Source organism: Triticum aestivum, chromosome 7B (assembly GCF_018294505.1).
Source record: "Triticum aestivum cultivar Chinese Spring chromosome 7B, IWGSC CS RefSeq v2.1, whole genome shotgun sequence".
In the NCBI taxonomy this organism is placed as follows: Eukaryota; Viridiplantae; Streptophyta; class Magnoliopsida; order Poales; family Poaceae; genus Triticum; species Triticum aestivum.
Genome location: NC_057813.1, coordinates 357,178,050 through 357,197,195, shown reverse-complemented (window position 1 = coordinate 357,197,195; position 19,146 = coordinate 357,178,050).

Sequence of the window (19,146 nt, the reverse complement as noted above, 5' to 3'; positions counted from 1 at the left end):
GTGAAGGCTAGCAAAAGACTAGGAAGTGACCAACTGAGAGAGCGACAACAGTCGTGAACATGCATTAAAATTAATTACACCAGACACAAGCATGAGTAGGATATAATCTGCCATGAACATAAATATCGTGAAGGCTATGTTGATTTGTTTCAACTACATGCGTGAACATGTGCCAAGTCGAGTCACTCAATTCACTCAAAGGAGGATACCATCCCATCATACCCCATCACAATCATTTTAATAGCATGTTGTCATGCAAGGTAAACCATTATAACTCATAGCTAATCAAGCATGGCACAAGCAACTATAATCTCTAAATGTCATTGCAAATATGTTTACTTCATAATAAGCTGAATCAGAAACGATGAACTCAACATATTTACAAAAACAAGAGAGGTCTAGTTCATACCAGCTTTTCTCATCTCAACCAGTCCATCATATATAGTCATTATTGCCTTTTACTTGCACGACCGAACGATGTGTATAATAATAATAGTGCACGTGCATTGGACTAAGCTGGAATCTGCAAGCATTCAACTCAAGAGAGAAGACAAAGTAATATGGGCTCTAAGTTAAATAAACAATCATGCATATGAGAGCCACTAAACATTTTCAATATGGTCTTCTACTCTCGACCCCCAAAGGGAAGAAAAGAAAATAAAACTATTTAGACGGGAAAGCTCCCAACAAGTAAAAAGAAGAATGAGAAATATTTTTGGGTTTTCTTTTTAATTACTACTACAATCATGGAAATTAAACTAACTAATTTTTTTGGTTTTTTCTTAAGGTTTATCAAACACACAAGAAGAAAGCTAGAAAAAGGAAATTAAACTAGCATGGATAATACAATGAAAGAGTATGAGCACCGACAACTAGAATAGTGTGTGAACATGAATGTAAAGTCGGTGAGAAATACATACTCCTCCAAGCTTAGGCTTTTGGCCTAAGTTGGTCTAATGCCAAGGATAGCCTGGCTGATATCCGTAGTTATAACTGGGGTCGTACTGAGATGCAGCAACAAATGTATTCTGAGCTGTGGCATGTTGGTGAGCCGCCTCCATTCTCCCCTCGTGTTCAGCTGCCTCCTCCCTGGTAACAACATATCTTCGTTTTGCCTGGTAATCAAAAAGGAAAGGAGCAGGGAAAGTAACATGGATAGAGCTACATCTATCAAAGATTAGTCGATACTGAAGGAATTGTTCGTTCCTCACAAGAAAATGATGTTTGACCATCACGTCCTAATCTAAATAAGTAGGAGGAAATTCCGTATCACCCTCTCGTGGGGCTATACCAAGATAATTAGCAACACGGGTCGCATAAATCCCTCCAAATAAATCACCAGATAAACCTTTATTATTCAACCTACGTGCAACTATTGCCCCCAAGTTGTAATCTTTATTACCTAACATAGCACTCTTGAGGAAACAAAGATCAGGGACACACATATGACATGCTTCATCTTTACCGTTAATGCATCTACAAATGAAGAGAGCAAAATAATGTATAGCAGGAAAATGAATGCTCCCTATGGTAGCTTCTGCTATATCCCTAGATTCTCCCACAGTAATACTAGCAAGAAAGTCTTTATATTCAGATTCGTGGGGGGTCATTAACATTGCCCCACTGCGGGAGTTTGCAAGAAGTTGTAAAATCGTCTAAGTCCATGGTATAAGATTTATCGTAAATATCAAACAGGACACTCTGAGAATTACGTGAAGATTTATATTTAAACCTTCTCACAAATGAATCAATCAATTGGTAGTACTGAGGACACTTATCTTCTATGAAGTCCTCAAGATCAGCATTACGCACATATGCGTCAAATTCATCCTTGATGCCTGCATTGACCAAAAAATCGTCTGATGGCCACTCACAAGCTCGCACTTCCGAGTACCTTGGTGGTTCATCGTCTTGCTCACGCATAGCACGCCTAGGTCCTTTATTTATTGAGGAACCACCTTGATACATTCTCCTAGACATATTTCTTTTTCTGAAAAATTTCTGAAATTTTTAGTAACTTCAAAATAAAAGTGAATATAACTAAACAAGATTGGTAGAAACTACTCCTACAAGTGCCTAGAGCCTATATCATGTTTTAGAATTACTTGGGACCTCATAAATTTGACATGCAAGCTCAAGAACAGGGTCACCTATGCAGCAAAAAATTGCAATGAATAAAGCACTAGAACAAAAACTAATTGGACCAATGGAGGAGTCACATACCAAGCAACAATCTCCCAAAGCAGTTTTGTGAATGGAGCTTTGAGCAAGGAGATCGAAAATCGCAGCAAAATGAGCTAGAACTCGTGCTTGAGATGGATGGGAATTTTTTTTGGGAAGAAGATGGAGTGTGTGGGTGCAGGAATAAGTGGAGGGGGCCACAATGGGCCTATGAGACAGGGGGCGCGCCCGGGGGTGTGGGCGCGCCCTCCACCCTCGTGGCCAGGTGCTTGCCCCCCTGCAGTGTTTTCAGTGCCTAAAATCCTCAAATAATCCATAAAAAATCATACTAAATTTGTAGGGCATTTGGAGCACTTTTATTTTTGGGATATTTATTTATTGCACGGATAATTCAGAAAAGAGACAGATAATACTATTTTTGCTTTATTTATTCTAAATAACAGAAAGTAAAACGAGGGTAAAGAAGGTTGTGCCTTCTAGTTTTGTCCATCTCTTGATCATCAAAATGAATCCACTAACAAGGTTGATCAAGTCTTGTTAACAAACTCATTCCGAATAACACGAAACCGGAGAAATTTCGAATAACACTAAGTTACCTCAACGGGGATATGAACATCCCCAACAATAAGAATATCATACTTTTTCTTGACAGTAGGAAGGGGAAATGCAAAACCTCCAATAATGATAGTTGGAGTTTTTCCAATAGAATTGATGCTATGAACTTGAGGTTGTTTCCTCGGAAAGTGTACCGTATGCTCATTACCATTAACATGAAAAGTGACATTGCCTTTGTTGCAATCAATAACAGCCCCTGCAGTATTCAAAAAGGGTCTACCAAGGATAATCAACATACTATCGTCCTCGGGAATATCAAGAATAAAAAAGTCCGTTAAGATAGTGACATTTGCAACTACAACATGCACATCCTGACAAATATCGACAGGTATAGCAGTTGATTTATCAGCCATTTGCAAAGATATTTCAGTAGGTGTCAACTTATTCAATTCAAGTCTATGATATAAAGAGAGAGGCATAACACTAACACCAGCTCCAAGATCACATAAAGCAGTTCTAACATAATTTCTTTTAATAGAACATGGTATAGTTGCTACCCCTGGATCTCCAAGTTTCTTTGGTATTCCACCCTTAAAAGTGTAATTAGCAAGCATGGTGGAAATTTCAGCTTCCGGTATCTTTCTTTTGATAATGATATCATTCATGTACTTATCATAAGGATTTACTTTAAGCATATTAGTTAAGCGCATACGTAAGAAGATAGGTCTAATCATTTCAGCAAAATGCTCAAAATCCTCATCATCCTTTGTCTTGGATGGTTTAGGAGGAAAGGGCATGGGTTTCTGAACCCATGGTTCTCTTTCTCTATCGTGCTTCCTAGCAACAAAGTCTCTCTTATCATAACGTTGATTCTTTGATTGTGGGTTATCAAGATCAACAGCAGGTTCAACCTCTACTTCATTGTTATTGCTAGGTTGAGCATCAACATGAACATTATCATTAACATTATCACTAGGTTCATGTTCATCACCTAATTGTGTTTCAGCATCAGAAATAGAAATATCATTGGGATTTTCAGGTGTGTCTACAACATGTTCACTAGAAGCATGCAAAGTCCTATCGTTTTCTTTTTCTTCTTATTACAAGAACTAGGTGCCTTTAAATTATTTCTCTAAGAATCCTGCTCGATTCTCTTAGGGTGCCCTTCAGGATACAAAGGTTCCTGAGCATTCTACCAGTTCTAGTAGCCACTCTAACAGCAAAGTCATGTCTATTATTTAATTCATCGAGCAAATCACTTTGAGCTTTAAGTACTTGCTCAGCTTGAGTGGTAACCATAGAAGCATATTTGCTAATGAGTTTAAGTTCACCTTTAACTCTAGCCATATAATCACTCAAGCATCCTATTTCGAAAGCATTATTCTTTAATTCTCTACCAACATAAGCATTAAAACTTTCTTGTCTAGCCATAAAGTCACCAAATTCATCTAAGCATGGGCTATGAAATTTAGTCGACGGGATTTGAACGTTATCATATCTATAGAGAGAATTTACCTTTACTACCTGTATCGGGTTATCAAGACAATATGGTTCTTCAACAGCCGGTATATTAAGACCATGTATTTCTTTAATAGGAGGTAAATTCTTAAAATCTTTAGCTTTATTACCTTTTTCTTTCATTGATTTCTTTGCCTCTTGCATATCTCCTAGACTCAGAAATAGAACGCCCCTCTTCTTCGGAGTGGGTTTAGGAATAGGCTCAGGAGTTGGCTCAATTGGCTCATGGATTGCCTCAGGAATTGGCTCAGGAAGAGTCCAATTATTTTCATTAGTCAACATATTATTCAATAGTAATTCAGCTTGGTCGACTATTCTTTCCCTGAAAACACAACCAGCACAACTATCCAAGTAGTCCTTGGAAGCATTGGTTAGTCAATTATAAAAGATATCAAGTATTTCATTTTTCTTAAGAGGATGATCAGGCAAAGCATTAAGTAATCAGAGAAGCCTCCCCCAAGCTTGTGGGAGACTCTCTTCTTTTATTTGCACAAAATTATATATTTCCCGCAAGGCAGCTAGTTTCTTATGAGTAGGGAAATATTTAGCAGAGAAGTAATAAAGCATATCCTGGGGACTACGCACACAACCAGGATCAAGAGAATTAAACCAAGTCTTAGCATCACCCTTTAATGAGAACGGAAATATCTTAAGGATATAATAATAGCGAGAATTCTCATCATTAGTAAACAGGGTGGCTATATCATTTAACTTGGTAATATGTGCCATAACAGTTTCAGATTCAAGGCCATAAAAAGGACCAAATTCTTCCAAAGTAATATTTTAGGATCAACAGAGAATTCATAATCCTTATCAATAACATAGATAGGTGAAGTAGCAAAAGTAGGGTCAGGTTTCATTCTAGCATTAAGAGGTTGCTGCATCCATTTAGCTAATAACTTCTTAAGATCATATCTATCTTTGCAAGCAAAAATAGCTCTAGCAGCTTCCTCATTCATAACATAACCCTCAGGAACAACAGGTAATTCATACTCTGGGGGAGAACTTTCATCATCACTATCATCAATAATAGCATCTTCAATAATTTCATTCTCTCTAACCCTAGCAAGTTGTTCATTAAGAAATACACCTAATGGCAAAGTATTACCATGCACAGAAGTAGTTTCATCATAAGTATCATGCATAGCAGAAGTGCCATCATCAATAACATGCGACATATCAGAATTCATAGCAGTAGCAGGTTTAGGTGTCGCAAGCTTACTCAAAACAGAAGGAAAATCTAGATGGCAGTTCCTTACCTCCCCTCGTAGTTGAGGGAAAAACCTTAGTTCTTTCGTCTTTCAAGTTCCTCATAGTGATCAACAGATGTAAATCCCAAGTGACTCAAAGAATAGAGCTATGCTTCCCGGCAACGGTGCCAGAAATTAGTCTTGATATCCCACAAGTGTAGGGGATCGCAACAGCTTTCGAGGGTAGAGTATTCAACCAAAATTTATTGATTCGACACAAGGGGAGCCAAAGAATATTCTTAAGTATTAGCAGTTGAGTTGTGAATTCAACCAGACCTGGATAACTTAGTATCTGCAGCAAAGTATTTAGTAGCAAAGTACTACGATAGTAATGGTAACAGTGACAAAAGTAAAGATAATAGTTTTGTAGTAGTTGTAACAGTAGCAACGGAAAAGTAAATAAGCGAAGCACAATATGTGAAAAGCTCGTAGGCATTGGATAAGTGAGGGATAATTATGTCAGATGCGATTCCCCATGTATTCCGAATATAGTCATACGTGCTTATGGAAAAGAACTTGCATGACATTTTTTCTCCTACCCTCCCGTGGCAGCGGGGTCCTAGTGGAAACTAAGGGATATTAAGGCCTCCTTTTAATAGAGAACCGGAACAAAGCATTAACACATAGTGAATACATGAACTCCTCAAACTATGATCATCACTGAGAAGTATCTCGATTATTGTCACTTCGGGGTTGTCAGATCGTAACACATAATAGGTGACTATAGACTTGCAAGATAGGATCAAGAACTCACATATATTCATGAAAACATAATAGGTTCAAATCTGAAATCATGGCACTTGTGCCCTAGTGACAAGCATTAAGCATAGCAAAGTCATAGCAACATCAATCTCAGAACATAGTGGATACTAGGGATCAAACCCTAACAAAACTAACTTGATTACATGGTAAATCTCATCGAACCCATCACCATCTAGCAAGCCTACGATGGAATTACTCACGCACGGCGGTGAGCATCATGACATTGGTGATGGAGGATGGTTGATGATGACGCGGTGACGAATCCCCCTCTCCGAAGCCCCGAACAGACTCTAGATCAGCACTCCCGAGAGAGATTTGGGCTTGGCGGCGGCTCCGTATCATAAAACGCGATGAAACTTTCTCTCTGATTTTTTTCTTCGTGAAACGGAATATATAGAGTTGGAGTTGAGGTCGGTGGAGCATCAGGGGGCCCACGAGACAGGGGGCGCGCCCAGGGGGGAGGGCGCCCCCCCCCCACCCTCGTGGACAGGGTGTGGGCCCCCTGGCCTTGATTATTTCGCCAATATTTTTTATATTTTCCGAAAGTTATCTCCATGGATTTTTAGGTCATTCCGAGAACTTTTGTTTTCTGCACAATAAACAACACCATGGCAGTTCTGCTGAAAACAGCGTCAGTCCGGGTTAGTTTCATTCAAATCATGCAAGTTAGAGTCCAAAACAAGGGCAAAAGTGTTTGGAAAAGTAGATACGTTGGAGACATATCAAGGGCTAGTATGTATCAGTTCGTGGATGACACGTTGTACAGAAGAAGGCCCAATGGTGTGAAATTCAAGTGCATCCGCCGGGAAGAAGGAATGGAAATGCTGGCAGAAATACATAAGGGTATGTGCGGCTCACACATCAGATCAAGGGCTCTGGTTGGAAAGGACATCCGGCAAGGATTTTACTGGCCCGCAGCACTCTAAGATGCAGTTGAGTTGGTCAGAAAATGTGATGCCTACCAGTTCCATTCCAAGAATATCCACCTGCCTGCCCAAGCTCTTCAGACAATCCCTTTGTCATGGCCGTTTTCGGTCTGGGGGATCGACATCTTGGGCCCTTTCCCCCATGTTGCCACGGGCTTTGAATTCTTGTTTGTTGCAATAAAAAAGATTACAAAGTGGCCAGAAGTTCAACCCGTGAGAAAGGTGACTAGTGAGTCAACTATCAAGTTCTTGAAAGGATTGGTATGCCGCTTTGGAGTCCCTGTTCGGATCATCACCGACAACGATACTGAATTCATGAGCCGTGTCTTCATGCAATACGTTAATGCCCTCGGAAGCAAGATATCATTCGCCTCTGTTGCTCACCCAAAGAGCAACGGGCAAGCTGAGAGGGCGAATGCTGAAGTGTTGCGAGGACTCAAGATGAGAATGTTTGGTGCTGCAAAAGTGTGGCAGGCAGTGGATCGATGAGCTGCCGGTGGTTCTTCAATCCCTTAGAACAACACCAAATTGAGCTACCGGGCAGACTCCCTTCTCCCTGGTCTACGGGGCTGAGCAGTTATCCCCATGGAACTCATCTACGGGTCACCTCAAGTGCTTTCCTACGATGAAGTAGCACAGGAACAACACCGGCATGACGACGCTGTGCTACTCGAGGTGAACCATCTTCGGGATGCTACACGTGCTGCACACTATCTACAAGCCCTGCACCGCTATCACAGCCACAGGTTTCATGCCCGGTGTTTTGAGGAAGGCGACCTTGTCCTTAGGCGCATTCAGTCTGCAAAGGGTACAAACAAGTTGACGCTGAAGTTGGAAGGCCCTTACCAGGTAGTACGAGTCACTAGACCTGGCGTGGTCCGCCTAGAGACCGGAGGTGGCATTAAATTGCACAACTCGTGGAACATTGAGCATCTCTGCAAGTTCTACCCGTAAGGCGCGGCTGTCGGGCCCTGCCCGGCAGCCACCCTTTTTGTACATGCCTTGCCTCAGTTGCATGTGACCCCTTGTACAAAGCCAGGCGCAGACCCTAAGCAACAGAGAAATAAATGAAGCGTTGGGTGCTACGTCTTGAGCTTGCGTTGGTTTTCCTTGAAGAGGAAAGGGTGATGCAGCAATAGTAGCGTAAGTATTTCCCTCAGTTTTTGAGAACCAAGGTATCAATCTAGTAGGAGGCTCCTCAAAAGTCCCACGCACCTACACAAACAAATAAAGAACTCGCAATCAACGCAATAAAGGGGTTGTCAATCCCTTCACGGCCACTTGCGAAAGTGAGATCTGATAGAGATGGTATGATAAGATAAATATATTTTTGGTATTTTATAATATAGATAAGAAAAGTAAAGATTCAAATAAAACTATATTGAAAGCTTATATGATAAAAGATAGACCCGAGGGCCATAGGTTTCACTAGTGGCTTCTTTCAAGATAGCATAAGTATTACGATGGGTGAACAAATTACTGTCGAGAAATTGATTGAAAAGCAAATAATTATGAGATTATCTAGGCATTATCATGTATATAGCATCACGTCCGTGACAAGTAGACCGACTCCTGCCTACATCTACTACTATTACTCCACACATCGACCGCTATCCAGCATGCATCTAGAGTATTAAGTTCATAAGAACAGAGTAACGCATTAAGAAAGATGACATGATGTAGAGGGATAAACTCAAGCAATATGATATAAACCCCATATTTTTATCCTCGATGGCAACAATACAATAGATGCCTTGCAACCCCTGCTGTCACTGGGTAAGGACACCGCAAGATTGAAACCAAAGCTAAGCACTTCTCCCATGGCAAGAAAGATCAATCTAGTAGGCCAAACCAAACTGATAATTCGAAGAGACTTGCAAAGATAACTCAATCATACATAAAAGAATTCAGAGGAGATTCAAATATTTTCTCATAGATAAACTTGATCATAAACCCACAATTCATCGGATCTCGACAAACACACCACAAAAAGAGTTACATCGAATAGATCTCCACAAGAGAGGGGGAGAACATGGTATTGAGTTCCAAAAAGAGAGAAGAAGCCATCTAGCTAATAACTATGGACCCAAAGGTCTGTGGTAAACTACTCACAACTCATCGGAGGGGCTATGGTGTTGATGTAGAAGCCCACCATGGTCGATTCCCCCTCCAGTGGAGCGTCGGCGAAGGCTCCAAGATGGGATCTCGCGGATACAGAAGGTTACAGCGGTGGAAATTGTTTTTCGTTGGCTCCCTGGATGTTTTCGGGGTACGTGGGTATATATAGGAGGAAGAAGTACGTCGGTGGCCGCCCGAGGGGCCCACGAGAAAGGGGGCACGCCCAGAGGGGGTGGGCGCGCCCTTGATGACCCACAAGTGTAAGGGATCAATCATAGTCCTTTCGATAAGTAAGAGTGTCAAACCCAACGAGGAGCAGAAGGAAATGATAAACGGTTTTCAGTAAGGTTTTCTCTGCAAGCACTGAAATTGTAGGTGATAGATAGTTTTGTGATAAGATAAATGATAACGAGTAACAAGTAAATAAAGTAAATAAATTGCACCAAGGTGGCACAATCCTTTATGTAGCAAAGGATAAGCCTGGACAATTCCTAATAATGAGAAAGGAGCTCCGAGGACACATGGGAATTATCGTCAAGCTAGTTTTCATCACGTTCATATGATTTGCGTTCGGTACTTTGATAATTTGATATGTGGTTGGATCAGTACTTGGGTATTGCCCTTACTTGGAAAAGCATACCACTTATGATTAACCGCTATTGCAAGCATCCTCAACTACAAAAGAAGTATTAAGGTAAAACTAACCACAACATTAAACATATGGATCCATATCAGCCCCTAACGAAGCAACGCATAAACTAGGGTTTAAGCTTATGTCACTCTAGCAACCCATCATCTACTTATTACTTCCCCATGCCTTCCTCTAGGCCCAAATAATGGTGAAGTGTCATGTACTCGACATTCACATAACACCATTAGAGGGAAATACAACATACATCTCATCAAAATAGCGAACGAATACCAAATTCACATGACTACTAATAGCAAGACTTCACCCATGTCCTCAGGAACAAACGTAACTACTCACAAAGCATATTCGTGTTCATAATCAGAGGAGTAATAATATGCATAAAGGATCTGAACATATGATCTTCCACCAAGTAAACCAATTAGCATCAACTACAAGGAGTAGTCAATGCTACTAGCAATCCACAGGTACCAATTTGTGGTTTTGGTAGAAGATTGGATACAAGAGATGAACTAGGGTTTTGAGAGGAGATGCTGCTAGTGAAGATGTTGATGAGACTGACCCCCTCTCGAAGAGAGGATCATTGGTGATGATTTCCCCCTCCCGGAGGGAAGTGTCCCCAGCAGAACAGCTCCGCCAGAGCCCTAGATTGATTCCGCCAAGGTTCCACCTCGTGGTGGCGGAGTTTCATCCCGTAAGCTTGCCCACGATTTTTTCTAGGGTAAAAGCCTTGATATAGCAGAAGATGGACTCCGGAGGCCCACCAGGGGGCCCAGGAGATAGGGCGCACGCCGGGGCGGCCTCCTCTCTCCTGGACAGGGTGTGGGCTCCCTGGTGTATTTCTTTCGCTCAGAAATTCTTATTAAATCCAAAAAGATGTTTCGTGGAGTTTCAGGACTTTAGGAGTTGTGCAGAATAGGTTTCCAACATTTGCTCCTTTTCCAGCCAGAATTCCAGCTGCCGGCATTCCCCCTCTTCATGGTAAACCTTATAAAATAAGAGAGAATAGCCATAAGTATGGATATATAATGTGTAATAACAGCCCATAATGCCATAAATATTTATATAAAAGCATGATGCAAAATGGACGTATCAACTCCCCCAAGCTTAGACCTCGCTTGTCCTCAAGCGGAAGCCGAAATCGAAAAATATGTCCACATGTTTAGAGATAGAGGTGTCGATAAAAATAAAATACGGACATGAGGGCATCATGATTATTCTTGTAGCAGCAACATATATATATTTTATCATATGATTTCTTATGCTCAAGTAACAATCAATTCACAATGTCAAGTATGGTTCAAAAACTTCATTGGGAACTAATAAACTATAATCTCAGTCTTGAAGCAATTGCAATTTATCGTAACATAAAAAAGAGTCAACAATAGAGCTTTTCAGCAAGCTCACATACTCAACTATCTCATAGTCTTCTACAATTGCTAACACTCATGCAGTACTTGTGGTTATGGAGTTTCAGCCAGACACTGAGAAAGATAGGGGCTGATTGTGTTGCCTCCCAACGTATTCACCTTTAGGTGATGTCAACAATAATAGCCCATGCTAACTTACATCCAATTGAATATATATATCATGATCTTTCAAACACGAGGAGATTGCCAAAGGATAAAATGAAAAAGGGAAAGGTGAGGATCACCTTGACTCAAGCATAAAGTAAAAACATAAAGTAAAAGATAGGCCCTTCGCAGAGGGAAGCAGAGGTTGTCATGTGCGTTTAGGGTTGATGCACAAAATCTTAATGCAAAAGAACGTCACTTTATATTGCCCCTTGTATGTGGACCTTTATTATGCAGTCTGTCGCTTTTATTACTTCCACAACAAGATCGTACAAAGCTTATTTTCTCTGCACTAATAAGTCATACATATTTAGATAGCAATTTTTATTGCTTGCAACATGACAACTTACTTGAAGGATCTTACTCAATCCATAGGTAGGTATGGTGGACTCTCATGGCAAAACTGGGTTTAAGGATAATTGGAAGCACAAGTAGTATCTCTACTTGGTGCAAGGAATTTGGCTACCATGAGGGGGAAAGGCAAGCTCAACATGTTTGGAAGTTCAAAGACAATATACTTTAACTGAGATGTCGGAAAACATAAACTATTACGTTGTCTTCCTTGTCCAACGTCAACTCTTTTAGCATGTCATACTTAATGCGTGCTCCCAATTATAAAAAGGTGTCCAAGATAATATATTTGTATGTGAACCCCTCTTTCCTTATCACTTCCTGTTAATTGCAATGATGACCAAAACTACGTTCATGAACTCTCAACAATTTTTATGCCTCATACTTTCTATATGTGAAGTTATCACTATCCATAAGATCAATATGAACTCTTTTATTCTTTCTACTTTCTCAAGATCATAGCAACATAGCAAAGCCCTTTACTCAACACTAATCTTTATTATAGATAGCTCACGGACTCGATTACAAAAAGAGATCACAAAGCAAAACTCAAACTACTTGATAACAAAATTTCAATCTACTAGATCAAGATACTACTAAAAGGATCGAACTAAATAAAGCGGTAAAGATAGGAGTGTGATGGTGATACGATACCGGGGCACCTCCCCCAAGCTTGGCAGTTGCCAAGGGGAGTGCCCATACCCATGTGATTATGTCTCCTTCTTCACGGTTGGTGTTATGATCTTCTTGGCGATGATGCCCTTCAGAATACGGTTCTCCTCCTCGAGCTTATTGACTTGTTGTTTGAGGTCCATAACTTATTTATGGAGCTTGCCCGTAACGGCCAAACCTCCTTTTACCCAAGGATGCTGCATAGCTTCTGGAGAACAAGTGAAACTCTTTTTCATATTTTCATAAGAAAGAAATCTAGAGTTGGAAGGAGTGACCGAAGTAGGGACAGCCAGGCTAGGTAGTTCACCCATAGTGAATTCTGCTCGGAGACGAGAGGTAACTTCTTGATTCTCCTCCATGGAATCTATCCTTTTCAAATCAACCTCTGTTGATGGTCCAAAGTGATAGGCATCGCTATTTGCTCTGGGACCTGGCATTGGGTAAGACACCCGACTCTCCCCAATTGACTCCTGAGAAGACATCTTGCTCTATTCTGCAATAGGAACAGCTCGAAACGAAAATAGCAGATATTTGCGTGATACTGTGGTCAAAACCTTCGGGAGTATATATAATGAATTTTTACCGACCAAAATATGTAACATGCAAGAAAACGGAGTCCGAGAGGCACACGAGGTGCCCATGAGACAGGGGGGCGCGCCCAGTAGGGGAGGCGCCCTCCACTCTCATGGGAGCCTCGTGTCCCTTTCGGACTACTTCTTTCTTCCTAAAATTCTTAAATATTCCAAAACTGATAAAAATTGCCATTGGAGTTGTTTTGGAGTCGGTTTACTTACCGTACCACATACCTATACCTTTTCGAAGTCTGGAACGTTCTGGAAAGTGTCCCTTATATATTCCTCAGGGGTTACGGTTTCAATAATATTAGTTTCAACATTGATAGGATTACCTGAAATATAATGTTTAATTCTTTGACCGTTTACCACCCTTGGACTCGTGCCTTCGAAGTTGTTGATTTTTATGGCACCAGAACGATAGACCTCCTCGATAACGTAAGGACCTTCCCATTTTGAGAGAAGTTTTCCTGCAAAAAATCTTAAGCGAGAGTTGAATAATAATACATAGTCTCCTACGTTAAACTCACGCTTTTGTATTCTCTTATCATGCCAGCATTTGACTTTTTCTTTGAATAGCTTGGCATTCTCATAGGCTTGGGTTCTCCATTCATCAAGTGATCTAATATCAAACAACCTCTTCTCACCGGCAAGTTTGAAGTCATAGTTGAGCTCTTTAATATCCCAATATGCCTTATGTTCAAGTTCAAGAGGTAAATGTAACGCTTTTTCATAAATAAGATAATGATAACGAGTAACAAGTAAATAAAGTAAATAAAGTGCAGCAAGGTGGCCCAATCCTTTATGTAGCAAAGGATAAGCCTGGACAGTTTCTAATAATGAGAAAGGAGCTCCCGAGGACACATGGGAATTATCGTCAAGCTAGTTTTCATCACGTTCATATGATTCGCGTTTGGTACTTTGATAATTTGATATGTGGGTGGACCGGTACTTGGATACTGCCCTTACTTGGGCAAGCATCCCACTTATGATTAACCCCTATTGCAAGCATCCGCAACTACAAAAGAAGTATTAAGGTAAACCTAACCACAACATTAAACATATGGATCCATATCAGCCCCTAACGAAGCAATGCATAAACTAGGGTTTAAGCTTTTGTCACTCTAGCAACCCATAATCTACTTATTACTTCCCCATGCCTTCCTCTAGGGCCAAATAATGGTGCAGTGTCATGTAGTCAACATTGACATATCACAACTAGAGGAAAATACAATATACATCTCATCAAAATATCGAAAGAATACCAAATTCACATGACTACTAATAGCAAGACTTCACCCGTGTCCTCAGGAACAAACATAACTACTCACAAAGCATATTCATGTTCATAATCAGAGGAGTAAGAATATGCATAAAGGATCTGAACATATGATCTTCCACCAAGTAAACCAATTAGCATCAACTACAAGGAGTAATCAACGCTACTAGCAACCCACAGGTACCAATTTGTGGTTTTGATACAAGATTGGATACAAGAGATGAACTAGGGTTTTGAGAGGAGATGGTGCTGGTGAAGATGTTGATGGAGATTGACCCCCTCTCGATGAGAGGATCGTTGGTGATGGTGTTGGTGATGATTTCCCCCTCCCGGAGGGAAGTGTCCCCGGCAGAACAGCTCCGCAAGAGCCCTGGATTGATTCCGCCAAGGTTCTGCCTCGTGGCGGCGGAGTTTCATCCCGTAAGCTTGCCCATGATTTTTTCCAGGGTAAAAGCCTTGATATAGCAGAAGATGGACACCAGAGGCCACCAGGGGGCCCAGGAGATAGGGGGCGCGCCCTATAGGGGGGCGCCCTCCTCTCTCCTGGACAGGGTGTGGCCCCCCTGGTGTATTTCTTTCGCTCAGAAATTCTTATTAAATCCAAAAAGATGTTTCGTGGAGTTTCAGGACTTTTGGAATTGTGCAGAATAGGTTTCCAACGTTTGCTCCTTTTCCAGCCAGAATTCCAGCAGCCGGCATTCCCCCTCTTCATGGTAAACCTTATAAAATAAGAGAGAATAGCCATAAGTATTGAGATATAATGTGTAATAACAGCCCATAATGCAATAAATATTGATATAAAAGCATGATGCAAAATGGACGTATCAGCCCTCTTATCTCCTGACCGCCTCGATCGCTTCTTGATTTGCACTCCAAGTCCTCTGGATCACGTTCGTTCCAAAAATCACGCTCCCGAAGGTTTCATTCCGTTTGGACTCCGTTTGATATTCCTTTTCTTCGAAGTACTGAAATAGGCAAAAAAACAGTAATACGGGTTGGGCCTCCAGTTAGTAGGTTAGTCCCAAAAATGATATAAATGTGTAAAATAAATCCCATAAACATCCAAAAGGGGTAATATAATAGCATGGAACAATCAAAAATTATAGATACGTTGGAGACGTATCACCGGGGGGGCCCGACAAATTGCATGCATGCATAAGCATATCATGAGCATTACATGTTCATGTAGATAAGATTGCATGAGGCATCATTTTCATCTTCATCGAAATGCAGCCTCCTGCCGTGGACTTGATCTGGGAAAGGAGAAGACAAGACGAGCCAACATTGTGATCCCCTACAAGCCAAAACAGATAGGTTCTTCCTCCTGTCCTTATGTGTTGATGCGGAGCATCCCACGATCATCCCCATGGACATATCTACATATCCCACAACACCACTTGGACCAATGACAAGAGCTTGAGCAAAGGTTATCAAAGATAAGGTGAACTCACTCCTCTCCGAACTCCCACTCTCTACACATGAGACATGGCTACTACCTCAAGCGGAAACACTATGTGTGATCAGGTACTTGGAGGAAGGCCACGGAATAGCTACATCCGATGGACAAGATGGCGAGGACACTGAGTACGAAGGACAAGAAGAAGAGCTACCGAAGAAGCTCCAGCCACCGGACGTTTGACCAGGATCGTCCGGCGCTTGATGCTCCAGCCAGCGAATGTCCGACTAGGAATGGATGTCTGACGCCTGACACTCCAGCCAGCGGACGTACGACCAGGACCGGACATCCGGCTCCTGAAGGCCCAACCGACCCAAGTCCCAGCCGACGCCAGCTAAAGCGAGCGGACGTCCGCCCAGGATCAGACGTCCGGCAACACTTCCGAGCGAGTGGACATCCGGCCCCCACCGGACGACCGGCAGTTCCACACCCGAACTGTTTCAGCGGAAATCCAATGCGACCGGACGACCGGCCATCTCCGGGCGTCCGGTACCACTGTTACAGAACATAATTATAAGAAGTCCGAGCCTATTGGATTTCCGGGACCTCACGAGCCACCGAACGACCGGTAAGGACCGAACGTCCGCTGCCTGTGTGTGCGTAGCTTTGGGCCCGAGGCCCATGTACCCTTTCATTTCACCCCCTTTTGCACTTAGACTCTAAATAGACCTCCTCCTCCTCCTCCTAGTTAGGGTTAGCATTGGTTTAGCTCATATTTGAGATAGAGCTTTGCTCATCCACTCGGTTACTTCTCCATCAGAGTTCATGACTTAGGGAGTCCTGGATTAAGGGGTCCTCGGGTGTCTGGCCTATTGATATGGACCGAACTGATGAGCTGTGAAGATACAAGACCAAAGACTCTCACATGTGTCCAGATGGGACTCTCCTTGGCGTGGAAGGCAAGCTTGGCGCCCGGATATGAAGAGTCCTTTCTCTGTAACCAACTTTGTACAACCCTAGTCCCCTCCGGTGTCTATATAAACCGGAGGGCTTAGTCCGTAGAGACAATCATAATCATATAGGCTAGACTTCTAGGGTTTAGCCATTACGATCTCATGGTAGATCAACTCTTGTAATACTCATATTCATCAAGATCAATCAAGCTGGAAGTAGGGTATTACCTCCATAGAGAGGGCCCGAACCTGGGTAAAAATCGTGTCCCCCGCCTCCTATTACCATCAACCTTAGATGCACAGTTCGGGACCCCCTACCCGAGATCCGCCGGTTTTGACACCGACATTAGTGATTTCATTGAGAGTTCCGCTATGACGTCGAAGACAGGATTGATGGCTCGCCTTGTTATCAAGGACAATATCACCTCCGGAGGAGCCCGGGCCTTAGGCCAAACCCTCCGGCTGGGCGGATTTACCATGACCGCCCTTGCGGCCGTTAAGCCCACGATGACTTCTCGGGTCATCGAAAATCGCCTCTGTGTCGACTCTGAATATTCCAAACAGATGGATCCCACAGAGTTGTCGTCTTTAAACGAGCTCCTAGATCGCATCGCCGCCTTGGGGGTCGCTACAGACTACGATCAGATTGGGCTTAAACCCGATCAGAGAGAAATCAAATCTTCGGCGATCACCCATCAGATAGCGGTAATCGAGGAGCAATACAACAACTCTTCCTCTATATTGAGGATGGACTATGTTTGTATTTCCGAGCTCGAAGAGTCGGATACCCGTCCGCAGAAAGATGTGCCCTGCCCTCTGAACCTAGAGTCGGGCAGTGGACCAGAAAAATCGGTTGATATCCCGGAGCCCGAACTATTAAGCTCGGAAGCTTCTCAAACCCCGGATTCCAAATTGGGTCAGGGTTCGGACTTAAGTCCACCCACCCCCCCAGATACACGCGATCTTATGTACATACGACTGCAGTCTCGACAAATGGTCCATCACTTTTGGGCCAGATTCGATCTTGTCAAAGACAAGATCAAAGATTGCCGCGATGAAGACGCGATCTCACTATTCTGCAACAATTGCACGGACGAGGGAATCCTCAATGCCATTAACCGTCGTCACGTATTACACTTTGCTGACTTGGCAACCATAGTACAGAAGTACTGCGCAAAGGAAAGCGCCTGGAAAACTATGGCAGCTCCCTGAGAGACACCAGTTTCCACTCAACCCTTTGTCCAGACAAAAAGGATGCACCCTCGTCGGTTACCCGATCCAATAGTAAAGAAATCAAAGCCCATTACGGGGCGTGGAACCGTTCTGGAGGGATGGCTCGATAGTCCATGCAAAATACACACAACACCGGATACCATACCAACCCACGGCCTTAGAGCATGTTGGATACTCCGGTAAGTGGCCAAGAGCGGCGAGGATCTCCTAACTAAAAATACCGTAGAGCAACACCCCACGGAAGAGGGAGAATTCAGAGTATTGACGGTCTTCGAGACATTCACCTCCAACAATAGGCGTAAAAGGGCACTCCGCGGCCTCGCTGGAGTCTTCCAACTCACAGCAATAAACCCCTGGGATGACACGGCCATAACTTTCAATGCCGGTGCTGAACCAAAATTCAGGATAGTGCGGGCACCAGCCGCATTGGTCCTCAGTCCAATCGTGGACAGCTTTCGGCTTACCGAAGTGCTCATAGACGGCGGCAGCAGACTAAACCTCATTTACGAGGAAACTCTCAACAAAATGGAAATAGACAGGAGCTACATTGAGCAAAGTAGCACAACCTTCCGAGGAATCATTCCCAGTCGGGAGGCGCGATGCACGGGAAAAATCACAGTCGATGTGGTATTCGTCACGCCGGAAAATTATCGGTCCGAAGAGATAACCTTCCAAGTGGCCCCTTTCAATAATGGATATCACGCCTTATTAGGGCGAGATGCATTTACACACTTCCAAGCTATAACCATTACGGTTACATGAAGCTCAAGATGCCCGGGCCCAATGGTATTATCACTCTTACCAGTGATCCAGACAAAGTACTCCACGCCGAAAACAAAACCGCAGCCCTGGCCCTTGAGGCATTGTATGAAGCCCTATCGGCTGAAGAGTTAACCGCACTACACTCCATGGTGGATAGGGACGACGTGATCCTAGAAAAGCGACCCAAATGCACCTCCTTTAAACTAGCAGACGAAATAGTCAAATTTCAAGTCCACCCGACGGACCCCAAGAAGACATCATCCATCAGGGCACAACTGGACCCAACGGTTGACGCTGCAATGCGAGCATTCCTACGAGAAAACTGGGACATATTCGCCTGGCACCCTTCTGATATGCCAGGGATCCCATGCAGGCTAGCCGAACACAACCTCAAT